General features: G+C 37.5%; 1 protein-coding gene across 1 annotated transcript in view; it reads right to left on the bottom strand.

Moving 5' to 3' along the window:
- CSRNP3 (cysteine and serine rich nuclear protein 3) overlaps positions 1-15432 on the bottom strand; it is a 185688-nt gene that overhangs the window by 28915 nt on the left and 141341 nt on the right. The gene's annotated exons all lie outside the window — the stretch shown is intronic.

The raw sequence follows: 15432 nt of genomic DNA, 5'->3' as shown, positions 1-15432 counted from the left end.
GAAAGAAACAATGGACTCCTTGGACGTAAAAAAATACACATATGAGCTAACATTTATGGACTATGCAGAGAACTTTACATGAATTATCTCATCTTATCCTTATAACTCCTTGTGTTGAAATTACCCATGTCTCCATTTGAGGAAACCAATCCACCAAAGGTTAAATAACATGGCCAAGGTCACATAACTAGTGGTGAAACTGGGATTCATTATTCAAGAGCCCAGTCTTTTAACCATCATTTCACAGTAGAGAGCTGAGGTCATGCTAAGGGAGCTGAACAACGCTAAGATTTGGTGTCACATTGCTTCTGGTAGATGTCAACTGCTGCAGACTCCAAAGATGACTTTTTTTGGGGGGGGGGGTTGTATATCTCTTTTTAAAAAATGTTTCATTTTTATACACTTTTTAAAGGTTTCTTCCCATTTACAGTTATTTCAAAATATTGGCTATATTCCCTGCGTTGTACAATACATCCTTGCACCCATTTTACACTCAATAGTTTATACCTCCCACTCTCCCATCCTTTTATTGTCCCTCCCCCCTTCCCCACTGGCAACCACTGGTTTGTTCTCTATATTTGTGAGTCTGCTTCTTTTATATTATATTCACTAATTTGCTGTATTTTTTAGATTCCACATACAAGTGAGATCATATGGTATTTGTCTTTCTCTGTCTGACTTATTTCACTTAGCATAACGCCCTCCAAGTCCATCCATGTTGCTGCAAATGGCAACATTTTGTTCTTTTTTATGGCTGACTAGTATTCCATCATATATATATACCACAGCTTTTTATCCATTCATCTGTTGATGGACACTTAGGATGTTTCCATACCTTGGCTATTATAAATAAAGCTGCTATAAACATTGGGGTGCATGTATCTTTACGAATTAGTGTTTTTGGTTTTTTTGGATATATACCCAGTTCATATGGTAGTTCTATTTTTAGTTTTTTTTTTTGAGAAACTTCCGTACTGTTTTCCATAGTAGCTGCACCAATTTACATTCCCACCAAAAGTGTACAAGGGTTCCCTTTTCTCCACATCCTCCCAAAATTTGTTATTTGTAGACCAAAGATGATTTCTATTTGGAAGGCTGTATAAGCAATGAAGGAAAAGTGAATACAGCATCACTTTGGATTTATATAAGAATATTCTTTCAAGGGGTTCAAGTTCATTTATCTCATTTTCCCCCCATAAAACTCTCAAGCCAAATACAGAGAGGTGCTATGATGCATCTCATTTCAAGGATTCACTTATTCGATAAATATAAACCAAGGGCCTACTATATGCCAGGCACTTTCTAAATGATTGGACATACTGGTGAAAAAAACAGATGGTGATCCCTGCCTGTACGGAACTTCCACTTCCAGTGATGAGAAACTCAGACAGAAGAAACAGACTCAAAGATTACAGAGCAAGAGAGGAGGACATTTGGGCAAGAATTTAGCTTTCCCAACTTTCTCTCCTCTTTATTGCTTTACCTCTCCAGAAGAGATTGCCAGGAAGCAAATGCTTTCAAGCATGTACATAGTTCTCCCATTTATTTATGTACACGTTCACAGCAAAATACTTGTACTCCTGGCAGCAGTGACAATTTTCAACTTAGATTTAGAAGCTCTGATCTGCTTCATAACTGTATGTTTAAATCATCTCAAAACAGAGAAGAATTTGTCAAAATGTAAAAGATCACTGTAAAAAGCAAAATTCTATAATCTGCCCAGTAATCTGCTACCCTATCTGACAGCCTCATCCGTCACCACCTTACAGCAGGCTAGAGACTCTGCTTTTTGGGTGATAACTTTCAACCTAATTTACTCTTAGTATCATACAAATGATGCCCTGAAGACATTATCTTTCAAGGCCATAATTTACAAATGAAATAAAAACATTTTAATGTACTCATTTAAAATAATTACTATAAACACCTCTGATAATTTTATTACTTATTTTTTAGACAATTCATAGTACTCTAGACAAATTTCCTTTTAAAAAAATTTACTTAGATTTTGTACCTGTATTTTTAGATTATAAGAATTCTTCATGGACTTCCCTGGAGCAGTGATTAAGAATCTGCCTACCAATGCAGGGGACATGGGTTTAAGCCCTGGTCCAGGAAGATCCCACATGCCACGGAGCAAATAAGGCTGGGCGCCACAACTACTGAGCCCACATGCCACAACTTATGAAGTCCGCACACCTAGAGCCCATGCTCCACAACAAGAGAAGCCACCACAATGAGAAGCCTGCGCACCGAACTGAAGAGTAGCCCCGGCTCGCCGCAACTAGAGAAAGCCTGCGCGCAGCAACGAAAACCCAACGCAGCCAAAAATAAATTTATTTAAAAAAAAAATTCTTCAACCTTCTGGATGAATCTATTGTACCATCCTTTCACAAAAAGCCAGATTACACTTTCCCCAAAAGACAGTTAAGAGATGTTTTTCCAAGGCTTGGAAGAAGACAATAGTTGCAGAGAGCAGAAGCCCTTTACCTGGGCTCTTGGCATTTCTAACACTGTCAAAGTGCACTAAGATTAGTGCTTCCTCCTATCCACTAGGGTTTATAATTCAAACATGTGCTTATACTTGTTTTAGCACTTGCATGTTATAAATAGCACTGTAGAAACAATGATCAAAAAGCCTATGGGATATATTTAAGAGGAAGGCTTTGAAATGCCACAAGATCAGCCTTATGAAGGATATATATTTTTTTTGTGTGTGGTACATGGGCCTCTCACTGTTGTGGCCTCTCCCGCTGCGGAGCACAGGCTCCGGACGCGCAGGCTCAGCCGCCATGGCTCACGGGCCCAGCCGCTCCGCGGCATGTGGGATCTTCCCGGACCGGGGCACGAACCCGTGTCCCCTGCATCGGCAGGCGGACTCTCAACCGCTGCGCCACCCGGGAAGCCCATGAAGGATATTTTAAGTGTGGCTTTCCTAAACTTAGGAGCCACTCACGTCTCTCTTCTGATGATTGAATTGGAGTCCCAGAATGGGCTCTTGTGGGCTATCTCCTGTCTCCAGGCCCCGATCTGACTAACATCACAGAATGAAGTTATCAAAAAGGAGTCTGTGTTCTTCAAGCCTGGGAAAAACAGATTAAATTCACTCAGCACAACTGCCTTAGGGAATCCCGAACCTCCCTGATATATCTACCTAGTAATTTGTGCCCTTTACAGAATGATTGAACTCAACTTTGTGTCTCTACAGAGTTCAGGGGTTCATTTTACTACCGTGAGGTCAAGAGCAAGAAGAAAGAAGAAGGAGAAGGTGGCTTTCATTACTGCTTTGAAAAAGAACTAGTCTGTTTTCATACACAAAGCTAAGTTTTTGTTGCCTCTCAGCTCCTCTTCTTTTATCCCATTCACCATTACCATCCTGAAGCAGAAGTGTCTAAATGCAACAGTACTATATATCCTGCCCAGGACACAGCTTTTGGGACCACCATTATGGTGGTCCAACAGGACATACTGGTGTTGCTGTAAAATGATCACATATTATGGAGATAATATTGACCCTTGTAAATTAAAGGAATAAAAAGCACAGAGTAACTGACATTAGCCATCTGAAGAAGCTACCCAACCTTAAAAAATGCTTTTAAAAATAAGTGAAGAAGAGAGTTGAGAAACTGTCTAATTCACAATGGCAGGGTCAGAATGTAAGTAGATAAAATAAAGTAAGCTGTACCATACATTATAATAAAGAGTTCATGATCAGAGTGGATTAAAAATGGAAGCCACTTGGGATTAGCAGATGCAAACTACTATATATAGAATGGATAAACAACAAGGTCCTACTGTAGAACACAGGGAACTATATTCAGTATCCTGCGATAAACCATAATGGAAAAGAATATGAAAAGGAATATATATATATATATATGTATAACTGAATCACTTTGTTGTATAGCAGAAATTAACACAGCATTGTAAATCAACTACACTTCAATAAAATAACTCAAGAAAAAATGGAAGCCATAGTGCAGCCACTCTGGGGCCAATGCTTGAGCAGCAATCTAGTTACCCTCCTAAGGCACACCTGGCTCATTTAGTGTCAACAGCTATCAGCAAAGCCCTGGTATAGCTGGAAAGGCAGAAAGCAGTAAACAGAACTATGTATTTTGGCACTAAAGTTGGCACGTGGAGGTTGAGAGTTTATGGTCCAGTCTGATGCTAAACAAGGGGTAAATTGTGGAAAATATTAACTCTACCACTTGGGTCTGAAGTTAATAGCATACTTCTATGCGCTATGCTCAAAAGGAAAATACCAGGTGATTTGTAAGTCAATATTTTGAGTCTATTTTTCATTTATTTGGAGGAAATTCCGTAGAAGCAAAGTAAGATTGCTGAAATTAATTTGTTTATCTTGGTAAATCCTGGGCAATAAAAACTTGTGTTTTTGCATCATACAGACCAAATTAGTCAGGGGCTCTGAAAGTATGCATGTTGTTTCTTACCTTTTGAAGAACAAATCAAGATCAAATCAGTTACGAAATCATGCATGAAAACTAGCTTTCAAACAGAAAATCCAGTTTCATCAGAAAATATTTTGCATAGAAATTAGCATAACAGCTTAGATATTAAATCAATTTCCAATGTTTAAAATTATTAAGACTAAAAAAAATGTCCTCAGTCTTCACAAGTGACTTCTGAAAATTTCCTGTGATCATATTTTCACATCTTCTCCAGCTTGACGTGATTGTCAAGGTTGGCCCCTCTTGATCATGGTGTCACACACACGGTCTCAAATCTTAACCACAAGTAAGGAGTGAAAATGGATCTAGTAACCAAGAAACATAGGAGTAGTTCCTTTGAATATGAAGGCAATTTTGCTATCAAAAGCAATCCCTCCTTGTTCTAATGGTCCCCTTTTATTCCTTTAGGTCACATTCTCAAGTTTCTCAAATATATTTGCCCCAGTTGTGTTTATTTTGTTACTTTGCTCAAGTAAGGTACTTAGGGCCGCAGTAAATCATTTTAGTGGGAGCAATTCCAAAAGACTGATAAGAAGGAAATATCTTAAGGCATGGGTAAATGAGAGGCAAAATGAAAGTAAAGACTAATTGGGAATATTTTCCTTCCAATCATGAACAAAATCCAAATTACCCTAAGTATGTAACATAAAGTGATGGCCAAATCAATGTTATGGTATTTTATACTCAGTATGTTACTTTATACTCAGTTATGAAGGATATAACGCAGGCAAAAACAATCACAAAGGAAAGAAAGAGACTTTCCCAAACACTGAACATGTTAGAGACAATATTGGGGTATTCCCAATATTTTGGAATTGAAGTGCTTTGCATTTCCCAAAATTTCATCAGAACTGAGACAGTAAGTGTAAGAAAATGTCAGAATCCATCAGAGCAAACCAGCGGCTTGTTTTTCTTTTACTACTGACTTTATTTCTATGAAAGCAGCATTCAAAAGCAAAAATCAAGGAAGAGTAGCTCCGACTTGAAGTGATGCTCAAGTTATCAAGTCTCAATTTGTATTTGGTTTCCTACAGTGTGAATGATAGCTCTAAATGCTTTTCAAATTGTAGCGCATCTGTCTCTCCAGCTCCTAAATGCCATTCTTCCCCATCTCGAACCAACCAACCAATTTATGTATTAGTAAAGCAGCAAATAGACTGGAGAATATAAAATATGATAGACATACATAAGAACCAGTCGTCTTCATTCTGATGTCAGTCCTTCTGTAGAGGACTAGGTTTATAATTTGTAGACAAGATTAGGTAGTTTAACCGTAAGTATTTTCCATCCTATAACAAGATGAAAATATTCACCAATGGATTACTTTTGAGACCAATAATGTCTTTTGTTCATTGCAGCTTCTGAGTGAAATAATTCAAGATGAGACCCTTTTGGTTAAATCCTTAGTTTATAAAAACAAAACAAAAAACCCTCTCACATAAGACTGTGTGATAATACATTTTCTATCAAGATATGTAAAAATATTGTATATGCATTTAAGCAAAAAAAAATTAACAAGAAGAGAAATAATATAAAAAGATGACCCTTGAGGCTAAAGCTTTGTTTTGGATCATGAATATTCATGTCACGTCGTCATCCACTGAGTCTGTCAGCTACGTCCACACAAGCAAGCACGAGATCTGCGTGGAGGGAACCAGCTCTCTCCTGAGTCTCTCCTGACAGCTACAGCCCAGGCCACTCAGCACACTGCAATTATAGGGGTGGTTTAATAGTGTAATCATCTACTTGCAATCCTCAGCTTGAAAAAAAATAAGGTTTATTGCCCAGGATTTTGATGTAAATTCAGAAAGCGGCATATAAAAATTAAGTGCAAGCTTCGACCTTCCAGCTTTGATGTCATAAATAATTAAGATGATTAACTCACAAGGAGTGGTTGGTCATTTCTCAGAACTAGCTGTTTTTCATTCACACATTTTTATTTATTAAAGGTGCCCCCTGCACTTTCCCCCTAATTCTTGTGAGTAATCTAAAAAAATAGGGAGGAGGTCATTTTGTTCTCATACTTGTTAGGACAAAAGGAATAAATACAATAGTTTGGAGTTATAAACTTGAAATTAAAAAATTGGGAGAAACTAGTAAGGACCTAGTGTATAGCACAGGGAACTCTACTCAATATTCTGTAATAACCTATATGGAAAAAGAATCTGAAAAAGAATGGATATATGTATATGTATAACTGATTCACTTTTCTGTATTCCTGAAACTAATACAACATTGTAAATCAACTATACTCCAATAAAATTGTTTTAAAAATGGAAAGAACAAAATTTTAAAAAGAAATCATGTTCTCTCTTTTATATAATCTTAATATATAGTTGACTTAGCACTGACCCTCTCCTGCTTACATTAAACGGCTGTTCCACTGAAAATGTGATGTGACTTAGAAAGCGCTAGCCATCAGCATCAAATGCAGTTAATACTGGGGATGGTGAATTGTTAAACTAAAACAAATTTAGATTAAACCGTAGATTAAAATAGCACCACTAACTGAGCGATCTACCGAGTTTCATTCTAATTTTCCTTTTTCATCAATTCATCCATCAAATAGTACTAGGCATCATGAATCTTGGAGTTTTAATTCTATATTTGACATGAAGTCTTCCTTCTGGTCTTTATATGATAAATTGTGTGTTTATATGATACATCACTTAAAGTTTGCACATTAAAATCCTTAAGCAAAATATTCGAAAGACAGTATAATATTAAAGTGTTTTGCTAAATCTGGGCCCTGCATTCTGTTCAGTTCTGCCCCAAACAGACTGGAAGTTGGGAAATTTCTTTCCTGTTCCATATATTCAACTCGCCATCTGACCTTATTACTAGTGAGAACAATTTCACAGAATTGTGATCAACATTATTATCACCTCTTTTCTCTGTTCACACTATGTATATTCTTTTAGATAACATTAAAATTTTACAAGGAACCTAAGATTTCAACAGAGCTGATATTAACATTTACATATGGAACATTCATTATTACTGAGGTCTTTACTGTCTTCTCATTTTTAAAGAATGCTTCTTTATTATAAGCATACAGTATTACTAATGAATTAGAGAAAACATTATCCTATCCTGATACCTGGAAAATAGTAAATTGTTAGATAATGTACTTAAATCAAAATCTGAATTCTAAACTTGCTGATCTCCATTATACAGATTAGATTAATGGGCACCTTCATTTCTCAGTCATTAGTATTTTCAGAATTATGTTTATCTACCTCACAGGAATATTATCAGAAATAATTACCTTTGTTAAAAGCCTTAGGAATCACAGATGGAAAGCATTACATATGCAGACTACTATCTTGGTATTGCTGTTAAACCAAGCAAAAAGTGTGTTTTTTTATTATCAGTGAGAAAATAAGTACCACCTACTTCCCAGCTTGTTCCTTTAATCTCTCATATGTGCAATTAAACCCTAAAACTTCATGCTTAAGAAATACATTTCTCTGCTACTAAAGTAATTTCCAAAATGTATAAACTTAAACTCTCACTTTATTAAAATCTCAACATGGATACCATCTTAAGACTATACCGTTTCTTTAATTGGGAAAAAAAGGTAGTCATTACTAAACATAAATATTCGCAGTTCTGGCTGCAGTCCAAGTTGTAAGCACTTTCCTCTGCTGTCTCAGCAATTCTCCCGATGTCAAAGACACATTAAAATAAATGGGAACCATATGGCTCCGCAGCAGAATACCCACGCTCTTACAACGGAGAGGGCAATGCAATTCATTACCACCATTGGAGAAATATTTGGGGGATATAGAATATCTCAATGCAAAATAAAGCTGCATGAGGCAGGTCATTTGATTAAAATGCTCACACAGTGACAGAAGGAGACATTTGCTATTCTTTGGCTCTACTAACCTGTTTTGCTGCTTTTTACATTTTCTCAGTACCACCATGAGCCTCTCCTGTTAGAAGGATTAAACAGCACTTCCCACCTGCTCAATGACTTTCCCACACAGTATCTCATCTGATCCAACAATATAGCCCCATCAAGCCTCACATATCTCGACAATCCAGGTCAGAACATCACTGAACAATAATAACAACAAAACAAAGCAAAATCCTCTAAAACAACAAGAGCAACAAAACTCTTCTAAGAGCAAGTCATTCTGCAGAACAACACTGGGTCAAAGATAGTACACTTGAACTTTGAACTTTCCCAGGAAGGATGAAATCTGGAATCACCTTTTTCTTTTTTACCCTTAGGCCTAAAAAGTCTTTATTATACTTACCCCCAATAAAAATTCAAATCGTTAAAAACATAAAAGGAAGAAATTCATCAATGCTGTATTATTGGCTCCATATGTTAGAAATGCTAAATTTCAAAAAGAGATCCAGGGCTGCAGAGTTGGGATTAAAGCAGAGGCTGGGAAGGCAGCTGGGAGGGGGGCAGCTGGGGTTACTGAGGTGCCTTCTGTTTCCTGGTTGTCAATGAGTGATTTGGGAGGCTTGTAAATGTCAAAAAAAAAAAAAAAAAGAAAAGAAAAACTTTATGATTTTTCTACAAACATATATATTTTTTGATTGAGCATATTCTTCAAGTTCTCATAATCTCCTCCTTGTCTGTTTTAACACTTTTTAAAACTTCGAATAAGGAAATCTCTGAAGTATCATGTCTGGCATAAAATTACTACCCAATATCTAACAATACTAGAAAAATAAATTGAGACTCAGCTCAAATGTCAACTTTAGGAAGACTTTCATAGAATCCTTAAGATGAGGTAAATGCTCTTTCTACACATTTCCAGAACATCGCTGCCTTGATACAGATGAGTGTGCGTTTCTCCTCCACTGTCTGGTAAGGACCTAGGGGGCAACGACTGCATTTTGCTCCCTGGGGAACCCTCAGCGTACAGCACAGAGCTGGGCATGGAGGACTCACTTGATAAATGTCTGCGTCACTAAATTCGATGAATGAATAACTGAACTATGGGCTAAATAAGTAAACATATACATTTCCTAAATATATTTTCCTTAATTTTAAATGATAACATGACATTTGACAGTTTTCCCCTAAAGCCTCATGGTCAGTGTCTTCCTTCCTCACTAATTTCTATTCACTTTATTTTCTAGAGACACCTTTCAATAAAAACCATTATATACTGAAGAGGGGACACATTGCCCTCATGGCTTGAGGGTACACATAACTTTTGTATTAACAAACCATTTGAAATATGCTATATTTTACATTTCACTAGACCTAACATAAAAAAAAAACCCTGGCACCATAATAAACCTCTAAATAATCCATTAATAATGAGTTGGTAAACCCATCTCTAAAAAGCAAGTAGCTGGCCAGGGAAAGAGTTATCTGAATATTATAAAACGGTTTTGAAGGAGAAATCCTGTTGATAAAATATCACTAATTGGACGGAGCTTCCCTGGTGGCGCAGCGGTTGAGAGTCCGCCTGCCGATGCAGGGGACACGGGTTCGTGCCCCGGTCTGGGAAGATCCCATATGCCGCGGAGCAGCTGGGCCCATGAGCCATGGCCGCTGAGCCTGTGCATCCGGAGACTGTGCTCCGCAATGGGAGAGGCCACAACAGTGAGAGGCCCGCGTACCCAAAAAAAAAAATATATATATATATATATATATATATCTCACTAACTGATATTGACCTCTGGCAAAAACAGGATTGAAATTCGTGCCTTTAGCAGTTCATTAGTGATAGATCTATAAAACAATTCTGTCTCTTAGTATTTAAATTATCTTCACCTTAAAGTAGTTACTTACCTTAAAATATCATATTGCACAAGATTTATAACTTCCTATGAAATTTTATAATAACATCCATATTCTAAGTCATCTAATTTTTCTCTTTTTGTTGATAGTGGTGATTAAACATAAGTAAAAACCATGGTTGATGAGCTCCTGAGAAAAGTTGCAGAAGCAAGCAAGGAGGATTTAAATTTTTTTTTGTGTGTGTGGTACGTGGGCCTCTCACTGTTGTGGCCTCTCCCGTTGCGGAGCACAGGCCCCGGACGCGCAGGCCCAGTGGCCATGGCTCATGGGCCCAGCTGCTCCACGGCATCTGGGATCTTCCCGGATCGGGGCACGAACCTGTGTCCCCTGCATCGGCAGGCGGACTCTCAACCACTGCACCACCAGGGAAGGCCGGATTTAAATTTTTATTGAAATATGAAAGAAGATAGAATTGATACAATATGGGCTAGAATGTAAATTGAATGAAGGCAGAGATTTGTCTTCTCTGGGACGATTTTACCTTGACACTAAAGAGTTATCTTGTTAACGTTTTGCAGATGGGGGCAAAAACATGAGTTTCTGGATCAGAAACAAACTACTTCATTGTTCACAGTACAGCAAGCAGCATGAGCATCTTGTTCATGTTGGTACTCCTTGTCCCCCAGATTCTATGGGGGCAATGTGGAGGGGTCAAATAGATGCTACATGCATAGTAGGTTTGCATTGTACCAAAAGCATAGTAAGTTTGGGAACCCACTGTTTTTTTAGTAAGCAGTAAGCAAGCCTGCTCTTCGTCTGGAAGGAAGGAGATATTACTTCATCCTTCAGGGCTGCTTGCTACAAATGCAACACTGAGAAATGGCCCAGGTATAGAGGGGACAGGGCAGTGCATTCTTGGCAAGGGTCTCCCAACAGATTTTTTATTTATTTTGTTCATTCATATATCCCAAGCACCTAGAATAGTGTGGGGATATATTTAATACATAGTTTTTTAATGAATGAGTGGAATTTATTGATAGGGTTCTCCTTTTATTAAACTCTGTAATTCTTGCAAAATAAAAATTTCATAAGCACCTACATCATAACTATTTATTACTTAGTATGTGAAAGCAATATTCAAAACACATAAAGAAACAATTTTCCCTATAAAGAGTCTATGAACTAAAGAGTTTCCTAGAGAATGCTTCGTGAGGTATTTTTATTCCTGTAAAGTATAGCATTGTTCCTCTCGGTCTCTTCATAGCTCACAGATACCTCCCTTTGCAAACATCTTGCCAAAGGTGAGAATAAGTCCAAAGTTCTTGGGAATGATTTTGGCAGCCCCCAGGAGTGGTACCAGTTACGATTTGCTATCACATCTATGGGGCATGTAAGGGAATACAGGTGTCCCTCAGTATCCATGGGAAATTGGTTCTAGGACCCCCCATGGAAACAAAGCCCATGGATACTCAAGTCCCTTATATAAATTAGTATAATATTTGCACATAACCTATGTACATCCTCCTGTATACTTTAAATCATCTCAAGCTTACTTATAATAGCTAATACAATGTAAATGCTATGTAGATTATTGCAAATACAATGTAAATATTATATAAATAGTTGCCAGAGTGTGGCAAATTCGTGTTTCTCTTTTTGAAACTTTCTGGAATTTTTTTCTGAATATTTTTGATCATTCATTGGTTTAATCCACAGATGCAGAATCCATGGATATGGGGGGCCAACTGTGTGTATCCATATATATTCTCAGGTACCTCTGGAGGTATAGAAACAGTCCTCCTTTTGGGATCTATGTTTTCCCTTTCCTATGCTACTCTTATGACATATGGGTTGTTACAAGAAATATTTTTTCCAAAGCTAAATGTGACCTCAGGTTCGGGCTATGTAAGGGAGAAGCAAAGGTGTAAAAAGGTTTCTTTTCCTTCTACATTTTAGGATTTTATATTCCTTGGGATGGAAGAGAAAAAATGAGCGGAATGAGTATACTGTGTTTATTAAAAGCAGGATTCAGCCTCTTCTATCTTCAAGAGCACCACTTCTCAATGATTTCTATGTTTCTTTTATTGTCTGGCGTGAACTCAAACTTGGAATCTTGGTTCTCAGCATCTTCCACTAACCAGTTCCCTGACCTCCCTCTCATGTATATGTGGTCTTCAATGTTGCTAAGTCCAAGTTTTAAGTGACTTACACAAGCAAAATACTCATCTCCAACCCCTGCCACAGACCAATTCATTCACCAAAGGGAGCTGGTGCTGGGAGTTGGCAAAAGAAAAAATGTGAGAAGCAGAATCAATTTGAGGTAGACCCTGCCTTGACCCCCAGACTTCTGGCCTTTGATCAAGAATTCAGTAGGGATAACGTAGGATGTTTTTTGAGTATGTGAATAATCTTGGAAGAGTTAAGGGACTATTATTGTTTCCAGATGGTAATGGATATAATTACTTTCCATCAACAGAAGAAGTTACCCCTTTTTCTTTTACAAGTCATTGAAATTAAGAAAGACTAGAGGAGGCCATAGGTAGCTTTGAGCAAAGAACTCTTTGGGGAGGGGAGGTCTGGGTACAAGGATCCAGGGTGCCCCAGGGCAGCTTAGGCATATTAGGGAAAGATAAACCAGGACTTGGTGAACTGTTGCTGTTACCTAGTTTAAAATTTCATGCAATCTGTTACTACAATCTATTGCTACACATTTCGATAATCTATACATAAAGTAAGGATGTTGGTACATATGCCAATTTTAATGATAAAGGTGTGTAATCACAAAGTTTGGAAACTTACTATTACATAAGAGGTGAAATTGTAAAAGACAAACTTGGATAATTTTAAAATGTTGCTTCTATTATTGAAGTTTTATTTGTGTATTCACCGTGTGCCAAGGACCTTTCTTATTGCTTTATAGGTAGTAATTCATTGAATCCTCACACCAATACAAGCATGGTTTGAATAGGTACAACTGTTCAATTTTGTGGCTGAAACTGAGGTCCAGAGAGGTGAAGTGGTTTACGAAAACCTTACAGCCGGTAGCAGGGAAGCCTGATCTGAATTCAGACAGTGTCAGTCCATAGCTCAAGCTGTTAATCTTGACAATATCCTGCCTCCCTTCCTTAGTTCCGGAATGGGCTAATACTCTTTTTTCTTCCTTCTTATATTCCATGAAAACCTGCTCTCAGGACTCAGAAAAAATCTAGAATTAGGGCAATGATAATCTAGCCGCATTATTAAGAAACCAGGAAGAGAGAAAGCAAGTTGTTTGTGTTTTAGAATCCGTTAGAAGCAACATAGGTAGTAAACCATTGTAAGCCTCTGCTGTTTTATCACCAGAATGCTAGTAGCCTTGAGCTATAAATCCTAACGACACAGGCTTTGGAGTCAGACACACCAGCAGGTTCATTGCTAACTTAGGTCAGTTACTTAACCCCTGTTTCCTTATCTCGAATCTCCCAGGGCCACTGTGACAAAGTAGAGGTTATAACCATGAACTCTGGAGCCAAAGCACTTAGTTCAAATCCTGGGTCTGCCATTTACTGGCTGTGTGACCTTGGACGAGTTACTTACTCCCTCTATGACTCATGTATAAAATAGTTTTAATAATAAAACCTACTGCATAGTGTTGTTACAAGGATTAAACAAATTAACATTTGTCAAGCATTAAACAAAGCTTGGCGCATAGTAAGTACTATATGTTTGTTAAATAAAAATAAAGAAATTAATAAATCATTCATATAATTTGAATTCACATAAATCATTTATATAGAGCAGTAGAGCGTCTGAAATGGAGTGATCGACGTTTGTTAACTATTCATTGGCAGGGACTAGTCCTGTATGACAAGTGTTTTACAATGAAAATGCTTTGTTCTGTACTTTAAATGTAGAATATTCTGAACTTTAAACATATTTCTTTTCATTTCTGGTACATTTTGGCCATTGAGTATCTGACATATATATATCTGACATAGCTGACATACATATTTTGGGAATTATGCAAAGTCCTAGGGCTGTAACTGAATAAAAGACAAAAGGTACCCCTAAGGGACATTTAGTCTAAGGAGGATATTTTAATCTTGATTTCGTGGAGGAGACAATGGAGGCTCAGAGTGGTTTTCATCCAAGGTCACAAGCTGGCAAACGAGCCTCACGTTCAGCTCCATCTGGCTTCTCGCTGGTGCCCTTTGCATTGCCCTGTTCTGCTCTTTCTCCTCAGGTGTCAACATACCTGCTTTGCCATTCTCAGTTTTGCTCTTTCCTTGCTGTGGGTATTGCAACTCCTGTCTATACTTCAAAATTATAGGATTTAAAGAACACTTTTCTTTTTACTTGTTCCCTTCAACATGAATTGATTTACATTAATCCGTCTATTCATTTCTTTACTCACCCATATTTATCACCATTTATCTGTGGCCAGATCACGAAGATATGAAGATACAGTCAGTCCTCATTATTCATGGATTCTGTATTTGTGAATTTGCCTACTTGCTGAAACTTATTTGTAACCTCCAATCAATACTCATGGCACGTTCATGGTCATTCACAGACATGCCCAGAGCAGTGAAAAGTTTGAGTAGCCTCATGTTCTCAGCTGAGACTGAACAAGGGGACTGCCTGCCTCTCTGTTTCAGCTCTCCTAGTGTAAACATGCATCCTTCTCGTAGTATGTTTAGTGCCACAGGATTTGCACTTTGGGGCTTCTTGTTGGTCATTTTGCTGTTTAAAATGGCCCCAAAGCGTAGCACTGAAATGTTCTCTAGTATTCCTAAGTGCAAGCTGTGATGTGCCTTACAGAGAAAATATACACGTGTTAGATGAGCTTTGTGCGGGCGTGAGTCACAGTGCTTTTGGCCATGAGTTTAATGTTAATCAATCAACAATAAATATTAAATAAGGTGTTTTGAAATAGAAACACACTAAACAAGGTATATATTGATCAGTGAATGAAAATCTTAGGACTAGAGGCTCCTAGAAACCTAGCCCTGTATTTCTCCTAGGAGCAGTGGTTCAGTATTTGCTCATTTGGTGTTTGCTGCAACTTTATAGAACACAACTACCATGAATAATGAGAATCAGCTGTATTTCTTCTTTGTTCATGGGCCATTTTCTAACAATTGACGGCTGAGCAAAGTTAATAAATAGAAAAGTGACAAAAATGGTATTTAAATGATTAAAATATATAAAAAGTGTTCAAACTCACTAATAATCAAATAAGTAAAAATCAAAACAATAACAAAA

Source organism: Orcinus orca, chromosome 7, assembly GCF_937001465.1.
Source record: "Orcinus orca chromosome 7, mOrcOrc1.1, whole genome shotgun sequence".
NCBI lineage: Eukaryota > Metazoa > Chordata > Mammalia > Artiodactyla > Delphinidae > Orcinus > Orcinus orca.
Note: the sequence above shows the minus strand (reverse complement) of the source record. Positions and strands in the feature narration are given on the sequence as shown.